Here is a 16,186-nt window from a genome sequence, read left to right on the forward strand (position 1 = left end):
TTCAAATAAAAGCAAAAGGATATAATAGTATTAACAGAATCTCAGGGACCAAATATATAAGTTGAATTAAATCATATAAATTTTCCACCCGGTTGTCTTCTTCGCCTTCTTCACCCGATTACTGTAAAACGAGTTCATCCCTTTATTCCTCTTTTTTTTTTCTAATTTGATAGATTAAAAGGAAAATCCAACGTGCTTAACGGTAAAAAAAAAAGCATTGAACCAATCACTTCCCCCGTCTTCTCTCGTCTCCGTGAAGACGCAAAGCCCAACCCACCGGGGTGGGGGCGGTGTTCACGCGTGGAGAGAGGCCCCACGTAAGCATCTCACGTGTGGAGGGAGCTACACTCCGGATGGCCTAATAATCCTCCTTCAAATCCCCAAAAGAGGTGCTCCTTCCTCCGGTTTCGTTGAGACAATGACTTTAAAAAAGTGAATAAGGAACATTAGATTTGATGATTTGGTTGTCTAGCAGTAGTCATTTCAGTTTTACACGGATATTAAAAGAGGTAATCATTAATGATTAATGTTCTCCCATATCAATGGATCGATAATGGATTTTTACATCCTATAGTTGTTATTAATCATCATTATAGCTATCGCTGGATACAAATCTAAGGATAATAAATTTTAAAACTATATTTTATTCTGTTATGTTGATTCTTGAAACTCTTTTTAAACATCCCAAAAAAAATATTAAATTATTTTGATTGTTCTTGATCCATTCTTTGGTTTTGCTTTAAAGTATTAACGATTTATAATTATAATTTCTATTAAAGTGTTATTATTGTTATTAGTCACATGCATGATTTGATAAAATAGTATCATGAAGCTCCTTCATTGTGAATGTGTTGTTCTTGCCACATTTAAATTGTGGTTGAATGTCTGAACGTTCTCATTATTTTCCATCTGAAATGTGATGTATGTTAGTTGGCCAAATTCTGAGCCTAAATCAATGTAGTACTTAATGTTCCTATTTTCTTGTAGTTTTCTTGTAATATTACAAACTAGGTGAATTCCTGCGTGTTGCGCGAGAATAAAATTATATAGTTAAAATAATAATTTTTACAAAATTATTATTTAATATTTCTACTTTAAAATAAAATGTTAGTAGTAAAGCAAATGTATAGTTAACATATTAGTTTTATTTTTAAGTCATTGTGATATATACAATTATTTGATAATTTTATAAACCGTTTAAAATTGTGTAAATTATATATATCAAATGAATGATAATATAACGAGTAACAAAACGTATGAACAAAAATATGAACTGCCACTTTTAGTAACATAAAAATAAAAAAAATATTTATTATAACATTTGTATTAAAAAAGATATATATACAACGAATAATAAAAAATATGAAAAATAAATACTATAACTTTTAATAACATAAAAACACTAAAACATCTATTATAACATTTATATTAACTCTTCATATTTAAATAACAAATCTCTTCAAATACATTAATGTTTTTAGAGAGCAAAACCTTACAACCTTATAAAAGAAAGGAAAATAAAAAGTTATTAGTGATTACTAATTAATAATCATAAGTTAAAAACTCTTGAGTTGTAACTAATAAATATACATAAATTAGAAAACACTTAAGTTGTAGTGTGAGTTTCAAAGAAATGCGGTACTTTGAAATGTATATTTATTATTATTATTATTATTATTATTATTATTATTATTATTATTATTATTATATTCGTCTAAATAATTGGTTTTGATGTATCATTTTAATCCCTTCAATTATTAAACATAAAGGTATTTAATTATAAATTTATAACGTACATAGGTGCATATACATGTTAAACAAATCACATATAATATATATATATATATATATATATATATATATATATATATATATATATATATATATTCGTAAATGTCATGTATTTCGTGTAGTAGTAATATGGATAAGTTACTTTTATATAAAGAACATATCATGATAAGTTTATCATAATTACATATCAAATGTTCAAAATTATGTTATCTTTTAAATATTGTCTTTTAAATATGTTGTGTAGGATAACCTAACAAAAAAAATAGAGAATAAAGATAATCAAAATAGAAAAACTACAATCAAATAAATAAGAGCATTAGGTGGTTGAATATAAAGATGTTACATATGCATACATTTAAATCAAAAGAAAAAACTAACATTTGTCAACTTTGCTCAAACAAAAAAAAACCTATATCCATTTTATGAATCTTCTTTCTTCATTTAACACCATTCAACCATAAAAACTTGATGACAATTCTTCACTAACTGCAATCAAAATATTTTCCTTGAAAAAGAAGAATCAGAAAGATATTCCAAGCAAAACATTCAAGATTGAGTAATACACACAAATAACATATAAAGATTAAATGAGAAACTGAATATAAAGAAATAATATAAAAAGATTCATTTGTTTTGGTTGAAAGAAAAAAATCATATTACAATTACCATCGATGCTACATAACCTATTTTTTCAAATCATCATATTTGGACCATGAATGCTTCAATTATATGAAAATTTTTAAATCACAATATCTTCAAATCCTTCATACATGTAAGATTATATATAACACAAAAGACACAAAAGATTGGTCTTTTTATAGTAAACTTTTCACTAAATGCTAATTAAACATAATATAAGTTATAAAACTTTTGAGTGTTAAATCATAATTAAGAAAACTTTTGAGTTGCATTTAGTTAAAAAAGGGAGTTTCAAATGAATGTGGTTTGAAAAAGTTAAAAAAGGGGGTTTCAAATGCATGAGATTCAAGAAAAAATGCTAGCTTTATAAGTATGTGTATAGAGACAATACAAATATATAAAGCCCAGTGGGTATAAGTATGTATATAGAGACAATACAAATATATAAAGCCCAGTAGGAGATGGAGCATAAAAACAATCGGCCTAGCAGCCTAAAAGGCTTGGCTACCTTGGCCTAACAATCTTAGCATAGCATTGATAAAGCTGCCACAAGCCCACTAAGAGGGAGATGGAGCATAAAAACAATCAGCCCAGCAGCCTAAAGGCTTGGCTACGTTGGCCCAACAATCTTAGCATAGCATTGATAAAGCTGCCACAAGCCCACTGAGAGGGAGTCCAACCTGCTTCTCAGCCCATCATGATAGATTGTCCCACCATCAGCAAGCCTAAGACGAATAAGACACCTATGAGTACCTCCCTCTCCGCCCGCGTGTGGTTGCAACACCCCACCCGACCACCCCAACATTGGTGGGTGACGCCCGAAATTTTTTTCTTAAAGATTTTTTCCAATAACCCGTTAGATTTAGACCAAAATTATTTCACAATTTTCATGAAATAATTTGTGTATTTGATTTTTATGTTTTTAATATGGGAAAATGACTCGTGAGGGTAATGAACTATTCTTTTTGTTCATATTTGGTCATTTGTGTTTTTTTTGTGATCTATTTACCATTAAACTTTTTTTTGGAGTTCCAAAATACCATAGCAACCTACTATTGAAGGGTTTACGACGACTTTATCACCTCTGGCGGCTCTCTGCTCATCTTCTCAAGCGAGCCTCCGACAAACATGAGTTTTTCGGCTATTTCAAACCCCCAAATCAAGATCAAAACCCACAAAAACCAATGCTCGATTGTTCTTCTCTATTTTCCAAATCTTCAAATCGAAAAAAAATATGTAACTGAAATCGATTTTCATTTATGATTTTCACACCATTTCAGTTTTTAGATCTAGTACATCATAACCCAAAAAGAAATATATAAAAAATCAAAACCCACAAAAACCAAGTTTCAAAATACAAAAATCAACCTTCAAGAATACATACAAAGATCAAAGGCTTTGAGTTTTTCTTGTGCTCTTGAGTTCGGAGTTCCATAAACGAAAACCCTTAAACTCATTCAAAGATCAAAGGGTTTTTTCTTCTCCTTTAAATCGATTTTCTTTTTGTCTTCTTGAGTCTTGACTTTGTAATTTCCAGAATAAAAACAGATAATATCGATTTTTTGGGTAAGACCTTCAAGAACAAATGAAATTGATTTTCTAGGCAGATGATATATCATCTAAAATCATTTCTTGGGTTAAGAAATTAGCATCTTCATCATCTTCTTGAGTATTGAGTTCGTGATTTCCATAAATGAAAACAGATAAAATCGATTTTTTCCATAAATGAAATCGATTTTCTGGGTAAGAGCTTCAAGTACAATTAAAATCGATTTTCTAGGCAGATGTTTGTTCGTCTAATGAATGAAGCTTTGATTTTACATTTCAATCTTTGATTTTGAAGCTCGTTTTTTAATATGGAATATGTTCTTCATGTGTATTCTTCAGATTTGGAAACAATGTGGAAAATGCTCTTCGATTTTTTATTTCGATCTTTGACTTGAAGTTCGATTTTGGATCTTGGATTTTGAAACTTGATTTTGGATATGGATTTGTTCTTCGTGGTTGTTCTTTCAGATCTGGAAAATGGTGGTTTTAGATGATGTTTTCTTGTTGATTTTGTGCAGGTAAAATGAAGGGGATGATGGTGGTATGGGAAGATGGTAGCCTAAGGTGATGAGGAATGCTTCAGAAGAAGAAAGCAAGAACATTTGTCAATAACTCACTAGAATATTTATTTTTCGCTGAAGTCTCGCCGAAGAAGCTGACTAGAGAGTCTATGGAGAGGACAAAGACACCAGAAACCTTCAATAACAAGTGATAGGCGGTCAAAATGGTTATGACGAATACAAACAACAAGTTAGATGATATATTGCATACAAAAAAAAAGGATCAAATGTGAACAAAATCAACAGTTTGTTACCCTCCTGAATCATTTTTCCTTTTAATATTGTGGTTAATGTTTTCTTTACGAAACAAATTAAATCATAGAAACAAGTTTTTTTTAATGGTTTATTTTGGTAAAATCCAAAATTGGTTTTAGTTATTTTTCATTTTAAAATTGTTTTAATAAAAACAACTGTTATTTAAAATTGGTTTTAAACAAATCATATAACGGGGTTGTATGAGGGGAAAATATTTGTAACACATATTTTTGTGACCTTAGAATACTATCAACACTCTAAATTTAAATCTTGTCATCCAATCCTTGTAACAACTCATATGCATAATTTTAGATATTGTTAGACCTAGCCATACTGCCACCCTAATGAAACGACCCAAAAATACGGCCCAAAAATTTCATTTTTCAATATAACCAAAAACCATAAATCTGAGTATCATATCATAAAACCACACACTATGTATCTCAACCATAGTAAAAATACTGTGAGGAAAACTGTATCATAACTATAACATATCAAAATCAAGAAACTGAATCAACTCCCAGGATGAAAACTGAAGCTATGGTGTGTGCGATGCCATCATCCCGAGCTCTTCCCTTTGCTGGCGGAAGTACCTGAAACCAAAACTGAAACTGTAAGCACGAAGCTTAGTGAGCTCCCCCAAACTACCACATACCATACAATACATATAAAACACATACTGGGCCTTACCCACTGCATCGGACCGAAGTCCGGAACTAACTGCATCGGACCAAAGTCCGGAACTGACTGCATCGGACCGAAGTCCGGAACTGACTGCATCGGACCGAAGTCCGGAACTACTCATCATAGCATGGCATAACACATAGCAGCTAACATAAACACACATATTGCATTCTGCATCGGACCATAGTCCAGAACATATGACACACAACGTGCTTGAATCACGGAGACATCAAACATACTGAACTACTGCTTCGGACTGAAGTCCGGAACTGCTACTAACTAAATGGGCCGGCATTGTGGCCGTAGACCCGTTCCTACTAGAAGGAAACTCACCTCGTGAACTGGCTGCTGTGTGTATGGCTCTGGAAGCTATCTGCTGCTGCTCCGGTATCTCCCCAGCTACAAGTCGATAAACACACTCAATCAATGCTAATTACTGCACTGGGGTAAAATGACTCTTTTACCCTTGGTCAAAGTCAACTCTCCTGGTCAAAGTCAACTCTCCTGGTCAAAGTCAACCCATAGTTGACCTGACTCGCCGAGTTGGGCCGCCAACTCACCGAGTCCCTATTCTCACTTTTCAACCCTACTCGCTGCTACTCGTCGAGTATGGCATCAACTCGACGAGTTCACTTTCGAATCTAAAACTTCAGGCAATCTGCATCCGACTCGCCGAGTCGTATGAACAACTCGACGAGTTGTTCTTCAAGCTAAGAAGATTGCCTTGGACTCGCCGAGTTGTATGAACAACTCGCCGAGTCCCTCCATTACTGAGTCTGACCTCAAACTCGCTGAGTCCACTCTACCACTCACTGGTCCCACTCGGCATCACTTAAAAAAAGAAAATCGGGGACTCGCGACTCGACTCGCCGAGTCGTTCTTCCGACTCGCCGAGTCGCTTGCATGCAACAACTCAAAACTCGATTCTGCTTGAATCCAGTGTATAGAACTTATAGATCTGGACTCCCTTAACTCGATTAGCACGTAAAGATTCTATCTTTACGTGCCCATATGCATCCATGAAGATAAAATAGCTCAAAAAGCATAATAAAGGCTAGATCTAGGGTTTTCATGCAAAGTATCATCAAAAAGGCAATAGATCCGGGCTCTACAACTCCTAAATGAACAGATCTAAGGATATCTCGACCTATTAGGGCATCCATACAATCATAAGGCTTGAGAAAAGCATCAAACTAGATCTAGAAGAGTTCTAATGGGGTTTTAAAGCATAAAAGGGGAGGAAATCCGAAGAATACCTCAAAGAACTCTGATTTGCCCTTGGATCTTTGCTCTTCACCTCTTCTCCTTACTCCTATCTTCTTTTTCTTCTTCAAGCCTTCAAAATTTCACACAAGAATACTTAGATCACTCAAGGATGGATTAGGGTTTTCTCACAGCTCTCTGAGGGTGAAGGAGGCGAGATTGGGGGCTATAAGGTGGTTTAAATAGTGAGCAACCCAGGGATTTAGGGTTTCTTCCAGGCAGGCAGACTCACCGAGTCCCGAATATGGACTCGCCGAGTCGTCGACTATCACGTGCTCGAAAACCCGTCCCTACTCGGCGAGTCAGGCTATGAACTCGCCGAGTCCCTCTTACAAACTTCTAATTAAATACTATGGAATCATCGTACCGGAGACGGGTCGTTACAATTCTCCCCCACTTGACTCAGACTTCGTCCTCAAAGTCTGCTACGACTGAATCTGCAAATATCTCCGGATAGTGCTCTCTCATCTCCTCCTCGGCCTCCCACGTCCACTCAGACCCCTTTCGGTGCTGCCACTGCACCTTCACTAACTGAGTTTCCTTGTTCCTCAAGGTCTTTGTCTTCCGGTCCAGAATCGCGACCGGCCTCTCAATATAATTCAGGTTGCTATCAACCTGAATATCCTCTAGGGGAACGACTGCTGACTCATCCACCAAACACTTCCTCAACTGAGACACATGGAAAGTGTTGTGGATCTGACTAAGCTCCTCAGGAAGATCCAACCGATAAGCAACTCGACCCACCCAGGCCAAAACCCTGAAAGGACCAATAAACCTGGGACCCAACTTGCCCCTATTCTGGAACCTGATGACACCCTTCCAAGGTGAGACCTTCAGAAGGACCATATTACCCACCCGGAACTCAAAGTCTGAACGCCTCCTGTCGGCGTAGCTCTTCTGCCGACTCTGCGCAGTCTGCAGTCTACTACGGACCTGCTGGATCAACTCGGTCGTCTTGAGCACCACCTCTATGCTCCCGATGACTCGCTGACCGACCTCGCCCCAACAAATCGGGGTCCTACACTTCCTCCCATAAAGCATATCAAAGGGAGGTCGATCAATGCTCGCATGATAACTGTTGTTATACGAAAATTCCGCTAACGGAAGATACGTATCCCAACTGCCACCGAAATCTAAAACACATGCCCTGAGCATGTCCTCGAGAGTCTGAATCGTCCTCTCGCTCTGCTCGTCCGTCTGAGGGTGGAAAGCGGTGCTGAAATGGAGACGAGTACCCATCTCGTCGTGGAACCGCTTCCAGAATCTGGATGTAAAACGGACATCTCGGTCTGACACCACCGATATCGGCACTCCATGACGTGCCACAATCTCTCGCACATAGATATCGGCTAACTTCTCTGCCGATATAATCTCCTGGATCGGGATAAAATGAGCACTCTTCGTCAACCGATCCACTACTACCCATATCGAATCTACTCCTCGTGCGGTCCTGGGAAGCTTGGTGACAAAATCCATGGTGATGTCCTCCCATTTCCACACTGGAATGTCTAACGGCTGCATCTTGCCGTGAGGCCTCTGGTGCTCCGCCTTGACCTTCCTGCAGGTCAGGCATCTCTCAACATACCAGGCGACGTCCCGCTGCATGCAGGGCCACCAATAATCGGGTCGAAGATCTCGATACATCTTCGTCGCCCCTGGGTGGATAGAAAATCGAGACTTATGAGCCTCGTCCATCAACACCTGCCGTACTCCACCCCAGTACGGTACCCACACCCTCCCGTGAAGCGTCAGCAATCCCCGACTGTCATAATCAAACGAGGCTACTCGGCCCACTATCCTCTCACACTTCTGCCTCTCCTCCTTGAGGCCCTCAGCCTGAGCCTCCTTGATCCGCTCCAACAATGGAGTGATCACCGTCATCCTCAAACACAGATCTCTGATAGGGGCTGCCGACACTTTGCGGCTTAGGGCGTCGGCCACCACGTTGGCCTTCCCTGGATGGTAAAGGATCTCACAATCATAATCCTTTAGCACATCTAACCATCTCCTCTGCCTCATGTTCAGACTCGGCTGATCCATAAGGTACCTCAAACTCTTGTGATCCGTGTAGATAGTACAACAGACCCCATAAAGATAATGCCTCCAAATCTTGAGGGTAAACACAACCGCCCCCAGCTCTAAATCATGGGTAGGATAGTTAGCCTCGTGAGGCTTCAACTGTCTCGAGGCGTAAGCTATCACATGGCCTCGCTGCATCAATATTGCTCCCATACCTGTGATCGAGGCATCACAGTAGACTACGAAGTCCTCTACTCCCTCTGGCAAGGTAAGGATCGGAGCCTCGCACAATCTCTGTCTGAGGGTCTCGAACGCTGCCTGCTGCTCAGGCCCCCAACGAAATACCACCGACTTCTTGGTTAGTCAGGTGAGCGGCACTGCTATCTTGGAGAAATCCTGAATGAATCTTCGGTAATACCCTTCCAACCCTTGGAAGCTCCAAATCTCAGATGGAGACTTCGGGACCTCCCACTGCATCACGACCTATATCTTGGCCGGATCTACCAAAATACCCTTCTGGTTGACGAGGTGACCAAGGAACTGCACCTCGCGCAACCAGAACTCACACTTGGAGAACTTTGCGAAAAGTCTCTCCCTCCTCAAAACCTCCAGCACCTCCCGCAGGTGCTCCTCGTGCTGCTCCTGCGTCTTGGAATACACCAAAATATCATCTATGAATACTATCACTGACCGATCCAACATCGGCCTGCACATGCGATTCATGAGATCCATGAACGCGGCTGGAGCATTGGTGAGCCCAAATGGCATCACCACAAACTCATAATGACCATACCTGGTCCTGAAAGCAGTCTTCTGCACATCCTCATCTCTAACCCGCATCTGATGGTAACTGGAGCGTAGATCGATCTTGGAGAACCAAGACGCTCCCTGAAGCTGATCAAACAAATCATCTATCCTTGGAAGTGGGTAACGGTTCTTCACCGTTACCTTATTCAACTCCCGGTAATCTATACACATACGATGCGACCCATCCTTCTTCCTCACAAATAGGATCGGCGCTCCCCAAGGCCAACTACTCGGCCGAATGAAACCTTTGTCTAGCAGCTCTTGCAGCTGCGTAGACAACTCCTACATCTCAGGGGGGGCTAGTCGATACGGTGCCTTGGCTATCGGAGCCGCACCAGGAATCAGGTCGATCCTGAACTCAACCTGCCTCTCAGGAGGTATTCCCGGTAAATCCTCGGGAAATACATCCGGTTAGTCTCGCACTACCGGAACATCGTCTATTGCTACCTTACCCTTCTCCCGGGCATCTACTACATAAGCTATATACCCAGCGCAACCCTGCTGGAAATAACGTCTCGCTCTCGCGGCGGAACAAAAGGTCGGTCCGCGATGTGGCCTCTCGCCCTGAATCACTAACTCTCCCCCACTGGGAGTGCGAACCCACACTAACTGCTGCTCACAATCAATCACCGCCCCATTGGGGCTCAGCCAATCCATGCCTACTATAACCTTATTCCCTCGCAGGGGAATAGGAACCAGGTCCACCGAAAACTGTTCGTCAAACAACTGAAGCGAACACCCTCTGAATACTCTGGCGACCCTCACGGTCCTATCATCTGCTATCTCGACCTCTAGTGGACAGTCCAGCTCCCCTGGAGCTCTACTAAATCTCTTGCTAAGCGCAAGTGATACGAATGATCGGGTAGCCCCCGAATCGAATAATACCATAGCAGAAATGCCGTTCACAGAGAACGACCCTATACAAAACATATAATCATAAGCAACAACAATCAGTAAAAAAATAGAGATGAAGGGAAGATACATACCCGTCACCACATCAGGAGTCGCTCGCGCCTCCTCTAATGTCATCTGAAACGCCCTACTCTTCGCCACTAGCGCATCAGCTCGGCCCTGCCGGCCATCTGTAATCCTCAAGGTAGCAGGGGCTGGTGCAGCCACCTTCCCTGCTGCGGCTAAACTCGGACACTGGGACTTTTTATGTCCCCTCTGATTGCACTGAAAGCAAATCAAATCTGATGCTGCAACGACAGTAGCAGGGGCCGTACAATCCCTGCTCAAATGCCCAATCCGACCGCACTTGTAGTAGCCGAAACTCCCTGCCTTGCACGCCCCCTCGTGCAATCTCCCACACTTGCCACATCGACCGTGGCTCTGCTGACTCCTAGATCTGTGATCTGAAACCTTGGGCTTTTTGCCCAAACTACCTGTACCCGAAACCGCCTCCGGTTTCCTCTTCTTCTCCATCTCGAGATCAATCTCCCTCTCCTGAGCCCTAGCAATCATGTCATCCAGCGTTTTACAGCTGGACCGGCTCACAAACTGGCGGATATCGCTCCGCAACATCTCATGATAACGGGCCTTCTTCATCTCCTCATTGACTGCATACTGAGGAACGAGAAGAGCCCTCTCCCTGAACTTAACGGTGATCTCTGCCACTGTCTCTGTAGTCTGGGTGAGGTCCTGAAACTCTCTAGCTAACTGATGCACCTCAATAACCGGTGCAAAATCCGCCCTGAACCTGGTAGAGAAGTCAGCCCAGGTCATGGCGTCCAATGCTGCATCATCTCCAATGGTATGTCCGACCTCCTCCCACCAATCCCGTGCCCTGTCCTTCAGAAGACAGGACGCCAATCTGACCTTGTCCCCCTCGGGATACCTGCTAGTGCGGAAAGCGTTGGCCACATCCGCCAACCATCTAGTACTCGCTATGGGGTCCCGCGCCCCGTGATAGTCTAGAGCTCCACACGCCCTGAACTCCCTGAACGTAAGGGTGCGTGACCCCATCATGGCCGCCACCTCGGCACGGAAGGTGCCCAATCTCTCATCCATCAGCTCTAGGATTCCCTCCTTGATCGAACCGAAGATCACAGGAGTCTGCTCTATAATGATACGCGTAATCTTTGAAGAAAGAAACTCTCGGGTCTGCTCATCCATGCGCCCGTCCCCCGAGCCTGAACCTGATCCCTCCCCGGCACCTCCACTGCTGGCTGCTGGTCTCGAACGCAAAACCACCATTCTGAAACACATCACAACGACATCAGAAAACTGAAATATCTCAAGGGATCACTGATACTACAACTAGCTTCCTGGTCTTGTCTCAGCCTTTCTTGATTCGAGTACGGATCCTCTGCTTTCAGTAGTACGGGCCCATACTACCTTCCACATCTATCTGTACTTTCCTCAAGAACTGCCTTGACTCCACCAAGTCACTTCTGCTACTACTGATCTCTGTTACTCTCATCCTAGGCTTGTCCTAGGGAAACCTCAGACTCAACTCAAACCAGTCCTCAGCTGCTGAAGGCCTCCTCCCGATGCCAACTAGCCACCACTTGGATACCATCACATGTGACGAGACTCAGATAATCCTTCGAGTAAAAGACTCGTCCCTACAACGGTTGGACTCAAACGAGAGCTGCGAAATAGGGTCAAATCCAGCACTCTGAGATTATTCAACCCTGATCAGATGTAATGTGACGTATTCACCTAATGGCTAACTCCCATCACTCAGAATCCCACAAAGCACAAAGCAAGCAGCATTCGGATAAAGGAAACATACTCAGGCAAAACTATTCTCATAACAAGAAACTGTACTAGCATACAATGCTAAGCTCATACTATCAGGCATAACCTAAATAGGCTATCCTACTGTTGTCTACTCAATACTAGCATGCAATACTCATAAAGCTGATACACATATAGCAGGCACATAAGGCATCCTCCTAGATCCTTAGTCCTATACTAGCATGCTGTTCTACTGAAACTGAAACTGAACAAATAACTTGTATGGGTAATTTGGGAGTACTTACTTGAGCTCGGCTGATCGCATGCACCACACCCTTATCTCGTTTAAAAATTTCTTTCTTTCTAAGTGCTTTCAAAATTCTTTAGAAAACATTTTCCTTTTTTAAAAATCTTTTTATCTTCCCCTTAGTTTGAGTTCAGATACACCCGGAAGTGTATCTGAATCCCTCAAACCAAGGCTCTGATACCAACTTGAAACGACCCAAAAATACGACCCAAAAATTTCATTTTTCAATATAACCAAAAACCATAAATCTGAGTATCATATCATAAAACCACACACTATGTATCTCAACCATAGTAAAAATACTGTGAGGAAAACTGTATCATAACTATAACATATCAAAATCAAGAAACTGAATCAACTCCCAGGATGAAAACTGAAGTTGTGGTGTGTGCGATGCCATCATCCCGAGCTCTTCCCTTTGCTTGCGGAAGTACCTGAAACCAAAACTGAAACTATAAGCACGAAGCTTAGTGAGCTCCCCCAAACTACCACATACCATAAAATACATATAAAACACATACTGGGCCTTACCCACTGCATCGGACCGAAGTCCGGAACTAACTGCATCGGACCAAAGTCCGAAACTGACTGCATCGGACCGAAGTCCGGAACTGACTGCATCGGACCGAAGTCTGGAACTGACTGCATCGGACCGAAGTCCGGAACTACTCATCATAGCATGGCATAACACATAGCAACTAACATAAACACACATATTGCATTCTGCATCGGACCATAGTCTGGAACATATGACACACAACGTGCTTGAATCACGGAGACATCAAACATACTGAACTACTGCTTCGGACTGAAGTCTGGAACTGCTACTAACTAAATGGGTCGGCATTGTGCCCGTAGACCCGTTCCTACTGGAAGGAAACTCACCTCGTGAACTGGCTGCTGTGTGTATGGCTCTGGAAGCTATCTGCTGCTGCTCCGGTATCTCCCCGGCTACAAGTCCATAAACACACTCAATCAATGCTAATCACTGCACTGGGGTAAAATGACTCTTTTACCCTTGGTCAAAGTCAACTCTCCTGATCAAAGTCAACTCTCCTGGTCAAAGTCAACCCACAGTTGACCTGACTCGCCGAGTTGGGCCGCCAACTCGCCGAGTCCCTATTCTCACTTTTCAACCCTACTCGCTGCTACTCGTCGAGTATGGCATCAACTCGACGAGTTCACTTTCGAATCTAAAACTGCAGGCAATCTGCATCCGACTCACTGAGTCGTATGAACAACTCGACGAGTTGTTCTTCAAGCTAAGAAGATTGCCTTGGACTCGCCGAGTTGTATGAACAACTCGCCGAGTCCCTCCATTACTGAGTTTGACCTCAAACTCGCTGAGTCCACTCTACCACTCACTGGTCCCACTCGGCATCACTTAAAAAAAGAAAATCGGGGACTCGCCAAGTCGTTCTTCCGACTCGCCGAGTCGCTTGCATGCAACAACTCAAAACTCGATTCTGCTTGAATCCAGTGTATAGAACTTATAGATTTGGACTCCCTTAACTCGATTAGCACGTAAAGATTCTATCTTTACGTGCCCATATGCATCCATGAAGATAAAATAGCTCAAAAAGCATAATAAAGGCTAGATCTAGGGTTTTCATGCAAAGTATCATCAAAAAGGCAATAGATCCGGGCTCTACAACTCCTAAATGAACAGATCTAAGGATATCTCGACCTATTAGGGCATCCATACAATCATAAGGCTTGAGAAAAGCATCAAACTAGATCTAGAAGAGTTCTAATGGGCTTTTAAAGCATAAAAGGGGAGGAAATCTGAAGAATACCTCAAAGAACTCTGATTTGCCCTTGGATCTTTGCTCTTCACCTCTTCTCCTTGCTCCTATCTTCTTCTTCTTCTTCAAGCCTTCAAAATTTCACACAAGAATACTTAGATCACTCAAGGATGGATTAGGGTTTTCTCACAGCTCTCTGAGGGTGAAGGAGGCGAGATTGGGGGCTATAAGGTGGTTTAAATAGTGAGCAACCCAGGGATTTAGGGTTTCTTCCAGGCAGGCAGACTCGCCGAGTCGCCGACTATCACGTGCTCGAAAACCCGTCCCTACTCGGCGAGTCAGGCTATGAACTCGCCGAGTCCCTCTTACAAACTTCTAATTAAATACTATGGAATCCTCGTACCGGAGACGGGTCGTTACACCTAAGGTGAAACTTTTGGCTTTTGGTTAGACCTAAGCAAAAGTTCAAACGTTCTGAATTAGACAATTTATAGATGGCCATGGTCAAACCTCAGTACAAAGCAAGGACAAGACTAAGCATGCCATTCTTGAATCTTGACACTATCTTTGTTTAAAGAGTCTCATAGACATCTAAAAATTATATAGGTATACAATTGGTACTTACTACCAATTGGTTCAACATATCATGGGAATAGTATGAATAATCATTCGGTGCATATCTTAGCCTTTATAAAGTTTATTGTTTAATACCTCTCAAAAGAGGGACACCGTCTCGGAGGTCTTCAAGCAATGTTCTTGAACTCGAATATCATTATATACTTATAAAGGAAACATTTTTCCTTTCACCACATTCATTTAAAACTTCAATGCATTTTTTTTCTTTCACGACATTCATTTGAAACTCCCATAACTTTTCAATTTCTTTCAAATAATAATTATAATTTGGTTAATTAGGTTAAATAAATATCAAACCTGAATTGTAATCATATACTCCATAAACTAAATTTCAATATTAAAATAATATATTTACTTCTAATTATAAAGTTATGATTTTTAACTTTTAACATATTATACTTAATTCATTAGCTTTAACATATTGTTAGATGTAACAATTATCATTTTAAAGATACAATTTTCTAACAGTTTGTATAAAATACTTAAATTATTAATATAAATATAACATTAGGGTCAACTAAAATATAAATTTTAGTTATAAACAACCCATATAGTATTTTGTAAATAGTTATAAGTGATAAACTGTAGTGCATTTCTAATAATGATTATAAGCTGGTTAATAAGGTTAAATAAATATCAAACCAAAAGTGTAATCATAAATAAACTAAATTTCAATTTTAAAATAATATATTAACTTCTACTTATAAATTTATATCTTTAACTTTTAATATATTATACATAATTTATTAGACTTAATATGTTGTTATATATAAACCATTATAAGTTTAAAGCTACAAGTTTTGAACAGTTTGGACAAAATCCTTACATTGTTAACTTAAATATAACATTACAATGTCAACTTAAATATAAATTTCAGTTCCACTTAAAATAACCAAAGAATATTTTGTTAATAGTTAAAAGTGTTAAATTATAGTGATAAATGCAAAAACCAAATTGTAATCTCAATTTAACTAAAATATTTTCTAAAGATAGTTTTATAATCATTAAGAGCTTTTAATTAAGTAGCTTAAAATAGCTTACAATAACAATAGTTAAAAATAACTCTATATAAATTATTATATTGTTACCTTTAAAATAAACAATAATGTTTGATATTTTAAATTATTATAATGATAGAAATTAAAACATTAAACAAATAAATTTTAAAAAAATAATTAAAAATAACAACAAGTATAAATAACATTAAACCATATATTATCTTTAATTTTATTCATGTGTAACTTATGGGT

The sequence above is a fragment of the Lactuca serriola genome, chromosome 6 (genome assembly GCF_051521515.1).
Source record: "Lactuca serriola cultivar US96UC23 chromosome 6, Lser_US96UC23_V15, whole genome shotgun sequence".
Taxonomy (NCBI): domain Eukaryota; kingdom Viridiplantae; phylum Streptophyta; class Magnoliopsida; order Asterales; family Asteraceae; genus Lactuca; species Lactuca serriola.